The sequence below is a fragment of the Lagopus leucura genome, unplaced genomic scaffold (assembly GCF_019238085.1).
Source record: "Lagopus leucura isolate 7727_CA_CO unplaced genomic scaffold, USGS_WTPT01 Super-Scaffold_73, whole genome shotgun sequence".
Taxonomy (NCBI): domain Eukaryota; kingdom Metazoa; phylum Chordata; class Aves; order Galliformes; family Phasianidae; genus Lagopus; species Lagopus leucura.
Window position 1 is genome coordinate 88,378,646 of NW_024962252.1, and position 18,441 is coordinate 88,397,086.

General features: G+C 40.3%; 1 long non-coding RNA gene across 1 annotated transcript in view; it reads left to right on the plus strand.

The window, feature by feature from the left end:
- LOC122184080 overlaps positions 1–10,426 on the plus strand; it is a 115,997-nt gene extending 105,571 nt beyond the window's left edge. The window contains exon 4 of the long non-coding RNA XR_006180478.1: positions 10,363–10,426. This is a non-coding gene — a long non-coding RNA (uncharacterized LOC122184080). The remainder of the gene's footprint in view (positions 1–10,362) is intronic.
- The last annotated feature ends 8,015 nt before the right edge of the window (positions 10,427–18,441 follow it).

The following is an 18,441-nucleotide window of genomic DNA, read 5'->3' on the forward strand; positions in this document are numbered from 1 at the left end:
AGCAGTTAGAATGCACTATGTTTTGCAGCCCATGCAGGTACTGTGGAGCACCCACTGAAGCTGAGACCAGGCTGGGCCTGGTTTTGGCAGCACGATTCTGCATTTGTGAGGATATTCCTTTGCAGCCTTTCTTTTTTCAGTTACACAAACGTAAGCAAATGTGGAGTAGAAATGGTTGCAGTTCTATAAAATAGTATTATGCTTTTAGTTAAAAATGGCAGATTTTTATTTAAAAGTCCTGAATTTTGAATCTTTGAGTATGGTTCTTGCTGTGTCTTTTTTTTTTTTTTTTTTTTTAATATTTTAAACCAGATAAGCAGATGCTGAATAAGTAATTGTTTACCATACAAAATTATTTTCTATATAGAATAACTACCCTTTCTCACTTTCAAACTTAAGGTAAATTTTATTGGAAACCCCTGCAGAATGGAAGCTGTATGCGTATTGCAGGTGCAGTTGGTGCTGCAGAGCATTGCAAAGCAGATAGGGTCCGGTTCTGCACTCCAGTCCTGGCTGGGGTGCTTTATGTGCTTGTGTGAATACTGAAGTATACAAGGAAATTAAATAAGGTATGCATCTAAATGTGAGCAGTGTGATTTAGCTGGGGCTGGAGCAGCTGGAAGCACACTGCAAGGCTATGTTCTTGCTCAAAGAGCTGAGCCTGCCAGTTTGAGAGATGAAATAACTTTGCCTTGAAACACACACATCTTCTGCACCTTATTTTCTGCAGATGAAGCTATTGCTACTGCGTGTTGCATTGGCATCAAGATGTTAAAAGTGACTCTTGCTTCAGCGACTCTGAGTAAAGGACTAAATGAGTCTGATCTACAGCATTTGTTGCTGAAAAACTTGTATTTGTATCTTGTAAAACTATTTGTACTCTGAGATACGTGGAGTGGAGACTGGAAAGAGGATGTTTCACTTCAGAGCTGCTATGCTTTGTTCTGTTTCTCTTAGTGACTAGGCAGCTTTGGCTTAGCTGTTTGTTCACCATCAAATAGTGCAAATGTGTCTATATTTAGAGCAGCTATTTGAATTACAATATTTATATTGTTTTTGCAGTCAGGGAAGTTGCTGGGAAGCAAGCCAAACTGAACTCAAAATAGTTGCCTAATTGAGACATTTTATCTGGAAAGCCACTCAGCTAAAAAGATGTTCAAGAGGTGTGCTGGGCACAGCTAGTGTGCGTGCTCTTTATGAACAATGTATCTGTATTAATCTATATTATTATTCTATAATAAATTACAGTGGTAAAACACCTCAGTGTTTGATATATAGCAGGGGAGATGATACAGGACTCTAAACATTGAGTGCTATGGCCAGAGCAAGTCACTGTGAATGTATCTGTCGGTTTAAGGACTGTTGAGTTCTGTAAGTGATCCTGCAAATGTCTATGCGGTGTTCTTCCTCAAAATCCGCCAGTTCCTGAATCCTGCTTCTCTTCCCTCTCCTCCCCTCAGAAATTCAGGACTCTGTCAGTGATGACTATGCTTTGCCTTTTCTAAGTTCCTTGGTTCTGAGAGTTTGCATCAAGGTCCTATGAGCAAAGGCCAGTATGCATTTGAACACTGCTGTATGCCCCTCTGCTCTAATTTATTACTTTACAGCAACTGAATGCAGAGGAAATTAGAGATCCAGATTTGTACCTTCTCGAAAGAAAAGAAAAAGAAGGATCCCACCAAAATTGCTTTGTGATTCGCTTGAGGGTCGTGACCCCATCCTGCTGAGACTTGTGTTGGAAAGTAGTAACTTGGTAGCTAGAGGTTTTTAAAGTGGTTGTTGATTGGCTTAGCTGTAAGAAAATCACATTTCCCTGCAACTCTTAGAGATGCTTTAAATGGGTGGATTATCCAGCTGCCTGATTAGAAGTTTGGGTTATGTAAACATGGAGTGTTTAGGTTTAGGCTTTTCAGTTGAAGTCCAGGCAGCTGTTTGCACTTAACTCCATCAAGAAGCCCAGTTAATCAAAGAGCAGGAAGGATTTTCTACCTCCTTAAACCTGCGTCATTATTTTTGCTGTCCAAACTCTTTGGAGTTAAGCTTGTTGCAGTGTAGCACAAGGATTTTGGATGTTCTGCTGAGGAAACAAGGAAAATGGATTTTTTCCCTTTTGCAATGATGTAATCATTTCTGCAGTCAAAACTTTGTCAAGCCTCAAGCTTGTGGCTGGCTTGTACCTTTCAAGCTGCGGCACAGAGATGACCTGTACTGTTGTACAGTCTCATTTCATAGCTTCTCTGCACCTTCGTGCATTGAAGGATCATCTTATTCTTGTAACCTTGGTGGCTGTGCAGACCTTGAAATCCAATCCATTTCTGCTGGAGTGGACAAGAAACAGGCAGAGATGTGTGAGACACCTTCCAGTGCTTAAACCTTTATGTCCAAGTTCTGTAGCTGGAGAATGGCACATGGCAATGGTCTTTTTCATGGCCCTAGTGCTTATAAATTGCAAGGATATTACACCTTGCACCTTCTTTTTTTCAATAGCTCAAGCAAGTTTACTTGCAGCACTCGTAACCTAGAGTTGTTTGCGTGCTGTTGTGTTTCATTTGCTTTTGGTACAAGCTCAGAGAGAGAAACTTTAGGGGAAGACAAGGTGGGAAAAGAATGGATACTCTGGGTAGCAGGGAGCTGCCACCTGTGGGGACAGAGAACTGCAGTAAGTTTCTAAAGTCATCAGGCCACAATTGTCCTGAACTGCAAGCAGCTGAAGCTAAGGAAGAAGAAAGAGACTGGAAGCTATATGCCCTTTCCTGTCATTTTCAATGTCCCTTGAGTTATCAGTAGGGAAAAAATAATCAAATAGATTGCTGTTTAAATCAAATTTGAATTTTTGAGTCTTTTTTGGGGAGCTTGATAGAACAAGAGGTTGAGGCAGATCCACCCCAAAGCTCTGTCTTGTTCGTGTTGCTCTTGTACACATGTCTCATTTCCAAACAGAAGGACCCATGTACCCTCTTTACTAGATTTTTTTAAGGGAACTCTTGACTGTGTGAATAGATAGGACAGCAGAGTAACCAGCTTAACAGTTAAGGATCCAGGCAAAAGAAAGAGTTTGTGTAACAAAGAAACAGGTTTTCTTTAGGTTCTGAAGACAGAATCTTCAAAAGAAAAGAAGAGGAAACTTGTAAAACAGTTGTTCTATTTTGTGTATTCTGTTTTAATCCCTACCAATTTGGGAATTTCAGAAGAAATTTCCAAGCAGGCATCTCTTTACATCCACTTCTGATTTTTGTAATTATAATTTTGCTTTTTAGTTAGAAATCACCAATACTAGTTTTCAGCTTTTTGAATTTTCAACATTTTGATTTGTTTTCTAAATCTAGAGCTAGCCTTAAGGAAGGCTTCAGAAAGTAATTCAATGTGCATCTTGGATAGCATGTATACTTGTCATTCACTTAAAATAATTTATGCTGACTTGAGGAAACATCTCCTACTGATATCATGTTTTCACTTACTGTTCAGCTGTGTGCTAGAGTTAAAATTTGTAAAGAACTAAGTTAAGCTTTGTCATGCAAAATGTGGATTTCTGCCTAAGTCACTGATCTGTGTCATACATTAATGACAGAAAGCTATATTGTGAATTTTATTGCTAAATGTTGATTTGCTTTTAATTCGTAAGACAAACCATAAATTACACTTACAGGGTATGTGCCTTTCCCTGTCAATTGTAGCCAATATTTATGATTTTGTTAAGAAAGAAAATGTGTGTCAAATTAGTGTGTGGAAACCGTAATTAACATGGGGATCACTTTACCTTGTGCACTGCATGATTCCTGGAGACAAAGGTATTCCTGTAAGAATTCAAAGAAAAAATAATCAAATAATGAGCATATGGATATAAGATAGCACTCTGGTGTAAAATTGGCACGTCTCTGCTGACTTTTAATAATGTTATCTAATACTGAGATATTGATTCATAGTTATGGTTTGCAGACAGTTTAAGCTGGTGTGATGGTCCTGACAGGAAAGTCAGACTATTGAATGATCATTTTCTATCTTCCTTCCTTTTGGTTTAGTTGCTGTGAAGATTCTTTTAGATGTGCTGATCTCGTAAGGTTTCAGTTGGCTATCAGGTTGTGGTAAAGACTTGATGGCAAATGTGATATGGTACGGTGTTTTTTTTGTTGTTATTGCTGATACTGTTTGTTTTCAGAATTCCAGACATCTGGATGGAATATAACTTTATCATAACCTTTGACTTTTTTGCATTTTATACCTGTTTTTTCCTACTTGCCTCTCTTATTTTTCCATCTTTGCCCATGACAAGGAACAGGCAGTGCTTCAGATATCTCCTCCCAGGTAATGCTGTGCTATTTACTATTACCAGATGTAGAATGCTCTGGTGGCCCTTTTGTAAAGAGCAAGGTAGTACATGGGGTTTGTTTTTGTTACAGCATGCCAGACTGGAATAACAGCATAAGGTATCAGTCTCCAGGGAAATGTTTTCACTTTCTACCTGTGATTAACTCGGCAGGCCACTTTATGTCACTATTGCTCCACATTCAAATGTGGCTGAGGCAGCATTTATTGAGCAGCGGGGCAGAGGAGGCACTTTCCAATTTCCTCTGTACTTCAGAAATCCACCCTTCCAGAAGTGGGATCTCAGCATTCCTTTGGCTGGCTGTGGACATCCCCATCAGCTGTGTACCAGCCAGATGACTCTGACTTCCAACACAGGAGACACCTGGACTCTAGGCTTCCGTGGCTAATTATTTCATTCTAGCCTGTGCTCCCCTGTGACTTCAGCTGGAGGTCGATGGGCTGAGGCATGATCTCATCAACATTTTGTCTTTGTTCTTCAGCTTTTGAGACAGCTGGTTACATATTGAGGTGGGAATTACTGGCTTAGCAGCCACCCGGTTGGAGTGGTAGAAAGGCAGTCTTCCTTCCATGCACTAAGGTTGTGGCCAATAAGTAAATGTTGTGCTTGCCAAGATAAGGGTAATAAAATCTTATGCCTGAGGGCATAAGACAATCACTGCAGCAGTCTAGCTGAAATTCCTCCCCAGACATGCTGCAGCATTACACAGTTGCCTCAGCCAACAGTTGTCATGAGTTTTCCATAGCATAGCTTCTTTTTACAAGGAAGATACCCTCAGACAGTCTCTTTCCCAGTTCTACATGCTGAATCTTCCTTGTAGCTCTTCCAGTGCTTACTTGTATAAAAAAAACTAAGGTGGGAAAAGCTGGTGCAAGGGGGAAGGAAGAACCTCACCTTGATGCCAGTTGTGCTGTTGCTGCTTGCTGGTATCTGTTTACCATCGATATACGTGCTGGTGGTTTTTCCCTCCCTTTGGGGACATATCTACATTGGAGCAGTTTATGCAAACTTCCTGCTGCTGCTGTGGTGTTGGCACAGCCGCAAGGGTGGAAGTGGGAGTTTAAACCAGCTGCGGGTGTCTTCAGCTCTGTGTGTTCTACACTCTGCATTATGTCTGGGCTTGGTCGAAAAGAATCGTGTGCAAGAGAGAACGTCTGGAGGTTTAATTCATCAGCTGATATAAATGGGCAGTATTCCATTGACCTCAGTGGAATGACACTGGCCTTTGCCAGCTCAGGAGTCTCTGTGGTGAGGAGGGAAACCAAAGAAAAGCAACTGTGAGGCACATTCATTCACTTGATTTAGCTTGTGAAGTAATGGGAAACGTTCCTTGAGCAACTTAATGCTCAGTCTGGAAAATGCTGTGAGCATCCACAGCCTCAGATCAGGAGGATGCTCCCTGCATCGTGCCCAGGAGAAGTGGTTGCCAGTGTGTGGAGCTCCTGGTGCTGGGCACTGCAAGCTTGGCCCTCTGCAAAGTGCCCCTCCATGGACCTCTTCCTGGCAGTAGGTGTTTAGTGGCAAAAAGAAATGGATGTGAAATGGGGCTCTAGTCCCTGGTATTTACTGTCTTGAGACAGTATGAGGGTAGTATCCTCTTGTTCACCCAGCCTCTGTAGGAATCAGTATGTGAGATTTCTGCTGACACCTGCCGTGCTGCTGTGGTGAAAGCAAATCTGATGTGTCTGTGTCTGTGGTGGTAGCCCCGACGTGGAGTTTTGTGCATCTCAGCCCAGGCCCCTGGTGCTGCAAGCTCACGTGTGTCTGGATAATAGTATGTTCTATTAAGACATGAAACACTTTGAGGTCTGGTGAATGCTGTGTCTGCACAGTGAATCAAATTCATTGCAGAGTTACATAGTAGAGACAGTAAAAGAGAATCTATAATTATGATTCAGTGGGAAAGTATACAGTGGTCAATAACCCACATAATTCTGACTTCTATTTATGTTGTGCAGCAATGTAGTGTCTGTGCCCTGAGCTGTAATGTGAAAGATCTGTGTATATGGGGTTTGCCCAGTAACCTTTGTTCAGTAATCTTAAAGGTGCAGCTGCTGTAAACTTCAGATTTTCTGTTTCCGATGGGAGAGGTGCCACCATACCCATCTACATGAAAGACCAGGGTAGAAAAGGCAATTGCTAAAGTTGAATGGAGGCTCTCAACTGGGAAAAGGTGATCTTGCCCTTTTAAATTTGGTTGAATTTTAGCACCTAATTCACTGGTAGCATCCATTGGCATTCAGTGATTTTTAGGATGAATACTTGTGTCAATGATAAAATTGGTTGGAATAATTAAACTAAAATAAATACCATTAGACAAAGGTGCCACTTTGCCCTCTAAGCAGGTTTGATGTCTTCTCTGTGGACCAGACTCTCCGGTTGGTATGCTGTTGTGTGCTGCACCTGAGGAGAGAGTGGGGACAGCTGTGGGCACTGGAGTCCTGCAAAGTTCTGGTTAGTGTGGCAGAGAAGAGAAAGGGTCCTAAGGCAACTTGTAGTAAGACAGAGAGAGTTGTAATTTAGGCCAAAATATTCCCATCAAAATTGAAAGCCAGTTCAACAGCCAGTGGCAAGCATCCTGTGTTTTGTAAAGCTCATCCTGCAAAAAATGAGTTGTGCTTCTAAATGGTATTCAGAGATAGCTAGAAAGATTACTTTCAAGTATGTGCTTTGTTTTTCTTTATAGCCATTTAATCCTCATATTCTCCAGCTTTGAAATGTAAGCAAAAGATACATTTTATATATGTGTATATACATATATATGTATATATGTATGTGTACTTGTACATATATTGATAAATATATTTACGTGTATATATCAAGAGCTCTTGATAAAGTCATGAATTTTTAACACATCTCCTTTGTCAGAAGTACTAGCTATCAATGTCAATGGATTAAGGAAAATCCAAACTTCCTTTTCCTCTTGCTAGTTACTTTATAGGCACTTCAGCACTCTTAGAGTTGTTAGTCTTTTGGTTTCGAGTGCACTAACTTTAATGATGGAAAAAATCACACAATTTTATAAGTATATGAAGCAAATTCAAAAATGCAGAAGAGCATTTTTGCTATTACTTGCAGATTATCTCTCAGCTTTTAATCAAAAGGAAAGCTTTCTAGTGAATCCAATTCTTCACCAACTTTTTTTTTTTTCTACAGTGTTCATTTGTTCCTCGTGATGCTGAAACTGACTGGTGGGTCACACCCAGTCTTGTTGCAAATTGAGGGTTGTAACCTATGGGATGACATAAGGCACAGCTTTTAGTGCCTCTGAATCTAGGAGGAGTTTAAAGTGACTAAAGGAATTATATATACTTCCATGATATTTTGTCCCCACAAACCATTAAAGCAGAAAAGCCAGCGATAGACAGTAACACAGTGTAAGAAGGTTAATTTGCCAGTCAGAGTTGTATGATGATGGTGATTATATAGTAATTACATGGTTACTTTATTAAGGATTAGTAAAGTAGCCTCTCTTTCCTTCTTCTTCGTAACTATCTATTTATTTATTTCTGAGTTGTTGAGTCCATCTGTAGCATTTCAAAATCAGACTCTACCAGAAGAGCAGACCAGGAAACCTCCACTGTTGCTGCAGCGCCCCTGCTGTTCCTGCTTATAAAGCACATCTGTGTGGCAGTAATTATGAGTTGTAATGGAATAGGCCACGTTGCAAAAGGGGCTTGGCCAGACTAGTGTGGCCCAGCATTTTCTTACAGGCATTACCTGTTTCAGTTAAATGGCAGATTGGAGTGCTTCTCTAGGGGAATGAAGTCTATCATTTTTCATGTTTCAAACATAAGAAATAAACAAGACTGGGACTACTACTACAAGGTGCAGAACACCTGAAGCCTCCCAGAACTGAGGTAACCAGGTGTTTTTTTATCCTGTTGCTCAACCTGTCTAGTCCAGCTATAGAAAAAACAAACACGACTCATTTTTTTTAATATCTATTTTTCAGTACATTTGCCAACAGCAGTAAAACCAAGAAAGCTTGTTCTTTGAGTTGCTGATTCAGTATTAGATGTCTGTGTCATTTTGCCAATGTATCCAGTGCCATATATTTATTCTAGAGAAGCCTACTAATAATAAATAATTCCATACCATCTTTTTTTTTTTTTTTTTTTTTTTTTTTCTCCCGTGGCAAAACTAGTGAGATAACCAGCTGTTAACAGAAGAGCTGTGGAGCAGCAAATGTCCTAGTGTGCTCAGAATATAAAGACATAGGTGTTTGTGAAGAGAAAACAGCTTTTTGCACTGTTTGCTACCTTACATTTTCACTGCCAGTGCCTGGCATTAGCTGCTTCCATTTCTGACAGCCAATTTCTGACCTTTTACTCTCTATGATCATTCCTTGTTTTTGCAAGAGACTTCCTTTCTTGTCCAAAAGTTTTAAGCAAATACAGTTGTTATTATAATTGCCTCTGCAGTATTAGCTTCTAGGAACCACGAAAAATCTCACATCACCGCTGTGTACAATTACATCATCTCAACATCACTGCTGCCAACTCTTACTCTTTGCTGGAGACCCATTATTTTTGCTTTAAAGACACGGAGTGACCTCATGAGCTTCTGAAGAAACCCCACAGCTGACTGCTTGCCATACCAACATAATAAAACAGTCATATGGGACCTTGATTAATATTTCAACACAGAAGCACCTGTGCTCTTTGCAAGAGATCAAGTCCTCTCTGTTAGACCCGATCCTAAACTGAAGTTCCTTTTCTGTGTCCTTTTAAAGGTAGTAGTCTGAGAATGGAAAAGAGTAACTGGTGTTCACAGCTAATCGGGAATGTGTTGGGATTTAAAAATAGTCTGGCCTCAGTTCCAGTTTCTTATTAAAGCTGAAGCAAATCTAAGTATAATTGAAAACAAGAGCGTGCATAGAAATTGTGAACCTGATTTTTATTTACACTGCACACCCCTTGCACCTCTCCAGCAATATGAAAGGTCTTGGAACATGGCTCAGTTATTTTTATATTCCCATGAAGGGCCTGTTTATAGAGTCGGAGCTTAGAAGTATTTGTAAGAGTGCAGAATTTGCCTTTCAGAGCAGTGGAAAGTCAGCACTGTATGACTACAAGGCACTGTACTTTAACTTATTTAGGGTTTCCAGTTGGACAGTTAGGAGGAAAAATAGAAATTGAACAATGGATGGGTAAGAAGTTCCATGAAGAATGTGCAGTACCTCATCTGTAGGTGATTTGCGGGAATCAAGTAGACCTTGTTATTGGCTGGAAATATATGTCGCCTTTGTAGTCTAGGTGAAAGTAAATGGTCTCTGAGCTGTCTCATTGGCCAAATGATTTCATCTCAACTGGCAGTATTTGACAGATACACCCTTGTTTGACATTGTAGCTCTCACTGAGTGACCTAATGGTGCTACAAGGGAATGAAGTGTCCTCATACCCTTATGGGAGAGGATCTACAGATCAGGGTACTGGGCATCCAGTGTGGGGCACTGCATGGAATTGCTGTTCCTTTGCATCCTTCCATTGCTGTTGCCTTTTTTGTGCCCATTCAGAGGGCAAGCAGAGATATTCAGGTTCCTGGTTGACTCTGTGGTGCCTATTGTAAGGTCTAAATTGAAATGTTAGAAAATGGAGAGGCAAAATGAGAAAGTAAAGGAGTTGTCTTGGAGAAACACAGTCGTCATAAAGCTAGCGAGAAAACAAGGGTTTGATTGTGTAGCTCCGGGAGGGCCCTGCCAAATTCCACTGCAGTGGGAAGAACCTGAGCTGGTGGCAGTCATTAGACTTAAAGCATTGACATCCTGTATAAGGGAAGTGCCTTCTGTGCTACACTGAGTGTGGTGTGTTTTCAAGCAACTCCTGTTATGCTCTACAACCAGGACTTGTGATTCTGTAATGCTGCAAGTTCCCTCTTGGTCAGCTGCCTCCCGCTGGTTAGGACTGAAGTGATTCTTCAGTAGGTGGAGAGAGTAAAATGAGGATGCATCTATCTTGCATTTATTATTTATTATTATTATTATTTATCTTGCGTCTTACTAATTCTCGTGGTCTTTCTTAACATATGTATTCCAGGAGTTACTGAATAATTTCACCTTCCAGTTTGAAGTGACTGTAGAGGAAACCTGGAAAACACAAGACTTACTAAAGCTCACTCAGATGGAAATAAAAAGATACAAAGTCAACATCTTAAAAAAGTCCTGAGTGCTGCTTATGGAACATGGAAGAAGAAAGAAGATGGAGATGTGTACATTACTGCCGACAGAAAGTACTCAGTGCCATTAAGCACCATCTGACAAAGTAGATCCTTGTCAAGTATTTTTTCAGGGAACTTTTGTGGCGTCTTTCAAGGTCCCTTCCGTTCCCTGGCATTCTGTGGTCAAGGTTTGAATCCATGCTGCCCCGAGGAGGGCAAACACAAGTTCTTCCCCTCCCTCCAAACACCAACTGCAAATCACAGCTTCAAATGTATTTGACTAAAGCAGTATTTTTTTGAATTAACATTCAAAATAGACCTCAAGAAGTAGACCTTAAAAAAACAACAAGAAGAAACAGCTGACTTGAGTTTCCTGTCACTTATGGATGTATTAGGTTTTGATATGAAGTGTGTTTTCCTGAATTGGAATTTGTCCTTAAATTACTCATAAACAATGACCTCTTTCAAGAAAAATAACTACTTGCTTATCACAAGTGCTGTGGTTTTTGTAATTGGATTTCCTTGGCTTATTAAATCCTTTCTTTCCTCTTAGTTGAAGAGGAACTTAAAATTGCCTACCTTCTCTTCAATTTCATGGTTTTAAATTAGGTAATATTCCGTATTTTGCCTTGCTATTCATTCTTGTTCTTCATTGTAATATGCTTAGCTGAGAGAAACTCAGTTTTTTCACTCACTTTACAACTGCTTTGACTAAGGAAGCATATTAACACCAGTGTTAAGTACACATGTTCTTTTTACTACTAATTTTACTCTGCAAGATCCCAATGGGATTATCATGTGATTGTGTTTGCCACTGAAGTACTGCCATCTGTGGGTGAATTTGAGTTGTTATCCTTCATGGGAAGGTAAGGGGGGATGGAAGAGTTTATATTCAGAATCATAGGGTGGTGTATATTGGAAAGGACATTTAGAGGTCATCTGATTCAACTTACCTGCTGAAGCAAGGTCCCCTACAGCTTTGCCCGGACCATATCCTACAGCTGGTTTGATTCCGATTAATAGATATGTCTGTCTTTTTGCTGTTCTGGAGCTCATTCATCTTTCTTTAGGAATGTCATATTAGTTGTATGTGTGATAGTGGCATTCCAATCCTTTGACCTTCAGGTTGATGCTGCGCTGATGTTAATAATCCTAGTTCAAGTTATAGTATAAAAAGCATACAGCAAACTCCATGAATGAAAGTTGCAACCTCTATCCTTGATGTCTGATATTCCTTGAAGGTCAGAGTTTGAGAGCCTTCTGTGTCAAGGGTATATTACAGATGTTCCCAGCAATGTCTTGCAGTGGACCAAGCTTGGGTCTTGTCATTTGTAGCAAGATCACTAATTTCTGCACCTGTGGCAGTATAGGAAGATAAATCGGACTTAAGATTTGATCCAAACCCAGTGAGAAACAAGAGGATGTTTTTCTCTGGAAAAGTTTCTTTGGAAGTCCTCCAGAGCACCAATTCCCAACCAACACTGAATTTTTAAAGTTAGAGCTTGATTACACAAATCATCATGCAAGAAATCTAGGAGTGCAGTGTAGTACATAGGTATCATGGCCTTTTATAGTGCAGGAAAAAGGTATTATGCCAGGATCCTTGTGCAGATGAAGCAATAGAAGCATGGAAAGGTGAAGACATTTGATCAGTCATCCTACAAGCCTGAAAATAGGATATACTTGTCCCTCCCTATACATTATGACATCTGCAACAGTGTTTTGTGCACAGCCAGGTCTGAATGGTATTGCTGGGGTTCTTTGCCCTTACAATGTTGTCTGGGCTGTGGCTGCTGCCTTAGCGAGCCAGCCAGTGCTCATGGCAGTTAACACAAATCCTGATGAATGGTCTGTGTTGGCTGCTGACCTAAGGTTGAGCGGACTTCAAAGGCTCCTGCTGTCAGAACTCAGTGAGGAGGTGAGCAAGAAATGAACGTGAAATGGGTAAACCTTCAATAGATGGGCAATATCAGCAGATACAATTCAAGCTAGAGCAGTCGTCATGTTGAATCTTGCCTTTTAAGGCAAGTGGGTTTGCTACAGCAGTTGGCAAGTAGAAGAACATGAAAATGCATTGCTATCAAGTGACGAGGAGTTACCTAATTTGGAAGGCTGTCAGTATTTCTTACCAAATTTCTTACAAGTGTCAATAACTACAGAAACAAAACAAAACACAAGGTGAAGATTAGGTGAGCTTCAGTTTGCAGTTCAGATGATCACTTAAGCATGTGCATAGAGCTAGGTTGGAGAATTTAAATTTCATTGACTTTAATAACAGCAAACATATACCTGAAAGTAAGTGTTTTCCAGGAAAGCAGTAGTTTCTTGCACTGGTGCTAACAGCTGTAACTTCTAGCAGCATGTTGTAACTACATTGTCACTATTTCTGGGACACTGAGAAATACAGGTACGGGATCAAGATATGTATTTCTTTACAGTACTGTGTTCTTTGTGTTTCTGTTCATTCAAAAAATTCTTGATTTACCCTTAATGCTGTCGAATTGTGTGCCTGAATGCAATGTCATTTGTAAAGCTGAAAGCAGATATCTTCAACAAGTATTACAAATGAAGAATTGGACTTTCTAACTTGTATAAAAGGGAAATCCATGACAAGGGAACAGAGGATAATGCTCAGATTACATTTCAAATAATAAAAAACTTGCATGATCCTAGAGCATACATTTCACAGCCCATCTGGCAGACAGTAAACATTGTGACTCTGTGGGATGGAAATTCTGAGCATTGTGAAAACTCTGTGCGTGGCAGACACCCATGGCAGTCATGACACATCCCACCCAAAAATATCCATTGTGGAAAGCATAAAGCCAACAGACAAGGCAACATGTCCCTAGTACCTATGAAGCAGACCTATGTGAGCATTCAGCCTGCCACTGAAGTGGCATGGACTGTGCCATATTGAACTGCCATAAGGGCTGTGTTTTTGTGCACGGCCGGGCATTTTTTGATGGTAGATCGGGTTAATGAATTAGCTCTAGCTAGTGTTGTCTGATCTCTCTGGAAAAGATTTTCCTTGAAAAGAGCTACTTAAGCTGGGGGATTGCAGAAGCTGGAGTGCCAGCAGTTATGTCAGCTTGACCTTCTATCAGGTGGTTTGTGTTTGTGATTCTGTGGTGAAAGAGGAAATTCAGAAGATGACTCGTTAGACCATGGAATTTTTAGTGTCAGAAAACATATGCGTTATTGTTACTAGAGCTCAGCTTAACCATTGGAAGTTTTGTATATCAGGTCAATGAATGCAGCTGTCTTCTAAGGCTCTACAAGTCCTTCATAATGAATTCATTTTCCTCAATCAGGTGGCTGTCATCAAAAACAAATCCACTGCTGTGAGGCAACTAGGAATAATGCTTGGTCAGTAAGATAAAGACTAGCCCTAGTTTGAAATGTCTGTGACAATTAGCTTCCCACATTCCCACCTTCTCTCACATGTTTAGTTCAGGAGCACTCCATGGCTAAGGGTTGGAACCGTTGTCCAGCATTAGTTTGCATCAGTTAAGGGTGTGACGTAAGGTAGCAGTCCATACCTGCTACTGGCCTCCTAAAACATCTGGATCATGTTGAAGGCAGTCTTTGCCATTAATTTTTCTGGATGAGGTATTTCACATAGTTGATACTGATACGTAGAAGAATCAAGCTTTGTTACTAAAATTTTCAATCTCCTATTACTGATGCCACCGAACTCCATCTCTAGGGTGAGCAAAAAGCAAGTATATGCAAACATGTTATGTCCAGACCTTGAAGAGTTAGAAAACCTGGGGATTAGCTGAGGAGCTTATGAAAACAGCAGGAAAACTGAGTGTTGTTGTGTTGATGGGTTTTCTATCCATGTATCGACTCATTCAACTCTGGGGCTGTCGACAGCTGACAGAACAGACAGTGCCAAAAAGAAATGCATTTCTACGTGCAGCTGCCTTTATGTTATGATTAGCATTACCTGTTAAAGCATCGTTGCAGTAAGATCGCATTACTTGGTTTTACCAATGCCATTCTTGAACTAATAGTGAAAAAAATGTGCTAACTCCCCCCCACACCCTTTTCCTCCTTTCTGATTTCATTCTCTGAATATTTATGAGTGCTGCAGACGTACAATAGCTGAACCTTCATGCACCGCAAGATTCCTTTGAGATGGAGAATTACCCGTCCGTTTTATAGATGAACAACTGAGACGGAGCAAGGTTGTCCATGACCTCATCAGGATTACACAGGTATCCTGAGACAAAACCAAAACATGCATTTGCATCTCTTAAGTCCCATCTCACTGATTGACTCAGATCTTCTGAGACGCTCTTTTTCTTCTACCCATTCAGACAGCAGCAGAAGGGCTCTCTGTAGCAAACAAAAGCTAGCGAATCTCGGTAACCAGCGAATGAGTCTTAGTAACTGTACATGGGTATGTATTTGCTTGAGGTGAGAGAAGAGTATTCCAAGATGTTGAAACTGGCATGCTCATGGAAGCAGCAGAGATCATTTTATAATTAGGAAATTATTTAAAGCTATGCTTTAAAGGAGGAGCTTCAAAGCATTTTCATGAAAGAGTAGGAAATGTTATTTCCTGCTTTTGTAATTTTGTTCTTTATAGTTGATTAAAAGTTGAAGAGAGATCTGAGAAGCTTGTTGGAGCTTCATTTTTGTGGAGATCCACAGTTGCTTCTTTGCTTGTAGGATATTCATTTGCAGCTGCATTCTCAATGATGTTGCTGTTGGAAAGTTGATGCACTTTTGTCTCATTTAACTTTCTAAAAAATTCAGTTGTCACTTCACAAGCTCTGAAATGCTCAGATTCTGTTTTATCATGGCATCTTTGATCTCCAGCCTGTGCCTCCGCTGGAGTCAGGTTGGACTTTTAGGAGGTTGTTGTTTTGTTTTTACAGCTCCCAACTGTCTAAAGGTAAATTCCCTGTGATTCTCTGAGTGAGAGCTGTAGGCTGCCATGGGAAGCCAAGAGATGCACTCCCTGGAGTCTCAACATTTGTTGGAAGATGTGGGATCCTTGCTTTGTGGTGTGGCTGCTCATATCCAGGCTTAACAAACTCAGGTCTACCTCATTCATCAGAAGTAGTGATTATTTATCCTAAGTTCCCATCTTCATCAGGAATGTATATGTTTCTGGTAAGATAAGGCATCTCATATTTGAAGTAAAAAATTGCTTCATTTCAACAAGTCAGTAGGTGGGGAAAATCTTCTGTAGATATTTAAATGAAAAATAGAGGTATTTTTACTTTTTAAGATTGGTGGGTAGATGCTATCTGTGACTGCAGGCCGGAACGTTAAAAGCTATAAGCAGCTACTAAGCACAGTTCCATATTACATAGATCTCTCCAAAAGTAATGCCTCCTACTTACTTCCACAGAAACTGCAATAGATGTGAAGAGCATCTGTTTGGAAGAGCGAATGTTTTCTGTCTCTAGATGAGCAAAAAAACGCATCCTTTTTTCCTCAGGATTCAAATTGTCAAAATATCTAAACAAATATCTGCAAAAGACTGTTTTCTCCTATTTGCAGACAAATCCATTTTTTTATGTGTCTGGAGACAGAATGAGAATGGCAAATACTGCCTCACAGGAGATCACCTGCAAATGTTCTCCTGCTTGATTTAAAGCAAGTTTCATGTATGGGGAGCAGCTAAGTACACAACTGCTGTTAACTCAGAAGAGCCCTAAAGAACTAAGGGAAGTGGCATTAAGATGAAGTTTGTAGTCTTATGACTGCAGAAGAGCAAATTCTCTTTCCAAATTACTGTTCTAATTCAAATCTACTGAAAGAAGGGAATGGCTCTCACTGAGATTTTTTGTTTTGTGAACAAGGGATGCCTTACTGTGTAAGAGTATCCTGGCTTTGCAAATCAAATATGCAGAAGTGCTCCTTCTGCACTGCATCTTCAAAAGGGCTGAAACATCAGACTGTCCAGACCCATCTCCAAAAGGGAGTCCCCTGGAGCTGCTCACTGGCTAGAAATCCAACTACCCTGACTTTGGGTTTTCTACTGCGATATTCCCAGAGCATTGTTGTGGTTTGCAATGATTTCTGTAACAGGAGAAATCCTGAGGTCTAGAGCAGTGCCTTTCAACCTGCCACCAACATGTCCTGGGCAAGAGGCTATTTCAAGGGCTGAGAAAGCTTACAAAACTCCGCTGTGAGAAATCTTATTCTCCACTTGGTGCTGCCAGGTATTTTATGTGTCACTGTGTCTTGCTGCAATGGCCAGTCCTTGTTCATGTAAGCTCTTCAGGGCAGGGATTTTGCTGTATGCTTCTACAGTGCTTTGTCTTGCTTGGTGCCTGTAGGACCTATCGCAGTATAAATCACATCAGTTGTAACTGATAGGAATGTTTTTTGATGAGGGTGTACAAACAACCAGAAGAATGCAGCTGGCTCCTTCATACGCGTGTGCCTTCTCTAGTACTTACAGCAGTAGAAATTAGGCAGTTAGAAAGGCAGAAGCTTGTAAAGACTTGGATTTTCACAAGAAGCAAACCTTTTGAATAAATCAGTGTGGTGAAGTATTTTCAAAGTAAAAGGAATCTTGAAGTCAGGAAGAAACTTGCAGTCATTGGGAATAATCTGTGAATAGGTAAATGGTGCTGGTTTTGGTTTGTTGATTACAGACATTTTAGGAGAGTACCTGTAGGGATCAATAGTGATACTCAGGTAGCATTTGTGGTTAATAGTAGCAGGGGTTTGGATCAGTGGCTGTAGATGACTAAGACAGTAGCTGACTTTAAAAAGCCACAGACTTCAGTTGGAAGTAGTGCAGCTGGCAGGTACATGTTGTACCTTACAGATGTTTACAGCCCTGCCTGAGGTTTTCCTGGCATTAATTTAAAACTCCGTCCTTGTCATTGTGGTGGGGGATCTGATATGCAAGAACAGCATTCTAAAAAAGCAGTTTCCTTTATTTTCTAAGGTGACTTAGAGATGTAGGAATTTTAGACTGATTGGCAAGATGTAGAACTCTATGCAAAGTAGATCAGACATCTTTTGAGAGGTGTTTTTCTGAAAACTATGAGATGCTTACTTGAAATGAAACTGTCTTGAAGTAATGAGTCAGTCTTGTATTGTTTGATGTATTTTTAAAATACTACTGAATTAAGTCAGCTATAAACACAAGTTAATTCAGCGAGGACAGGGGAAAGGATGGGAGGGTATTTGTGTCTTTGTTTTCATTTCTTTTAAGGACTGGTTTAAGATTTGAATGTGCTTGGGCATCTTACTTGAGGACTGTCCAGGAAATTAACGCAGGACAGAGGGAGATGTTCTTCACCTGGTTGTTCTGGTCAGGTACTTTTCAGATGTATTTGCTCATCTGTGAGAGTAAGGATTGAATTTATGTTATGAGCCTTAGTTTCATCACCTTATGCACACAACATGTGTGATGGAAGTCTAGAGTGCCCTCCATGGTACTGGTGCTTGTGATTCGGGATGAAGCACTTTCCTTTTTTTTCTTTTTTTCTTTTTTTTTTTTTTTTAATTTATTTTGTTGTAGAGAGAAATCTGTTTGGTTTGGATTTTTTGAGTGGCTAATTCATGTGAAATTGAGGAGTTTGGGTCTGCAGAGCAATGCTGACAGATTTGTACCCAGAAAAACTTGATGACTTTTGCTTCCTTTTGTGCAGGTGTATGCTTGAAGGAAATTCAGTTTGAAATAAAATGTATCTCACTGCTAAGTATTTGAGTTATTTAGTAAACCTTTTCCTACCTGTGCCTCAAGGCAAGCCTGAACAATGCAGTGCAAAACAGTAGTTTCTTTGTTTCTTATTAAAAGGTACGAAGTGTAGCTCCATTCTCAACTTGGCCACTTCTCCATTTTACTTGAGTTTATCTTCAGAGCAAATTGTGCCATGTTATGCACTGTTTTCTCTTTCTCTGTTTGGAGTGAGCGCACAGGTAGTGTTCTTCATTTGGAGGAGTCAGGAACCACAAGGACTATTCATGCAGCGGCC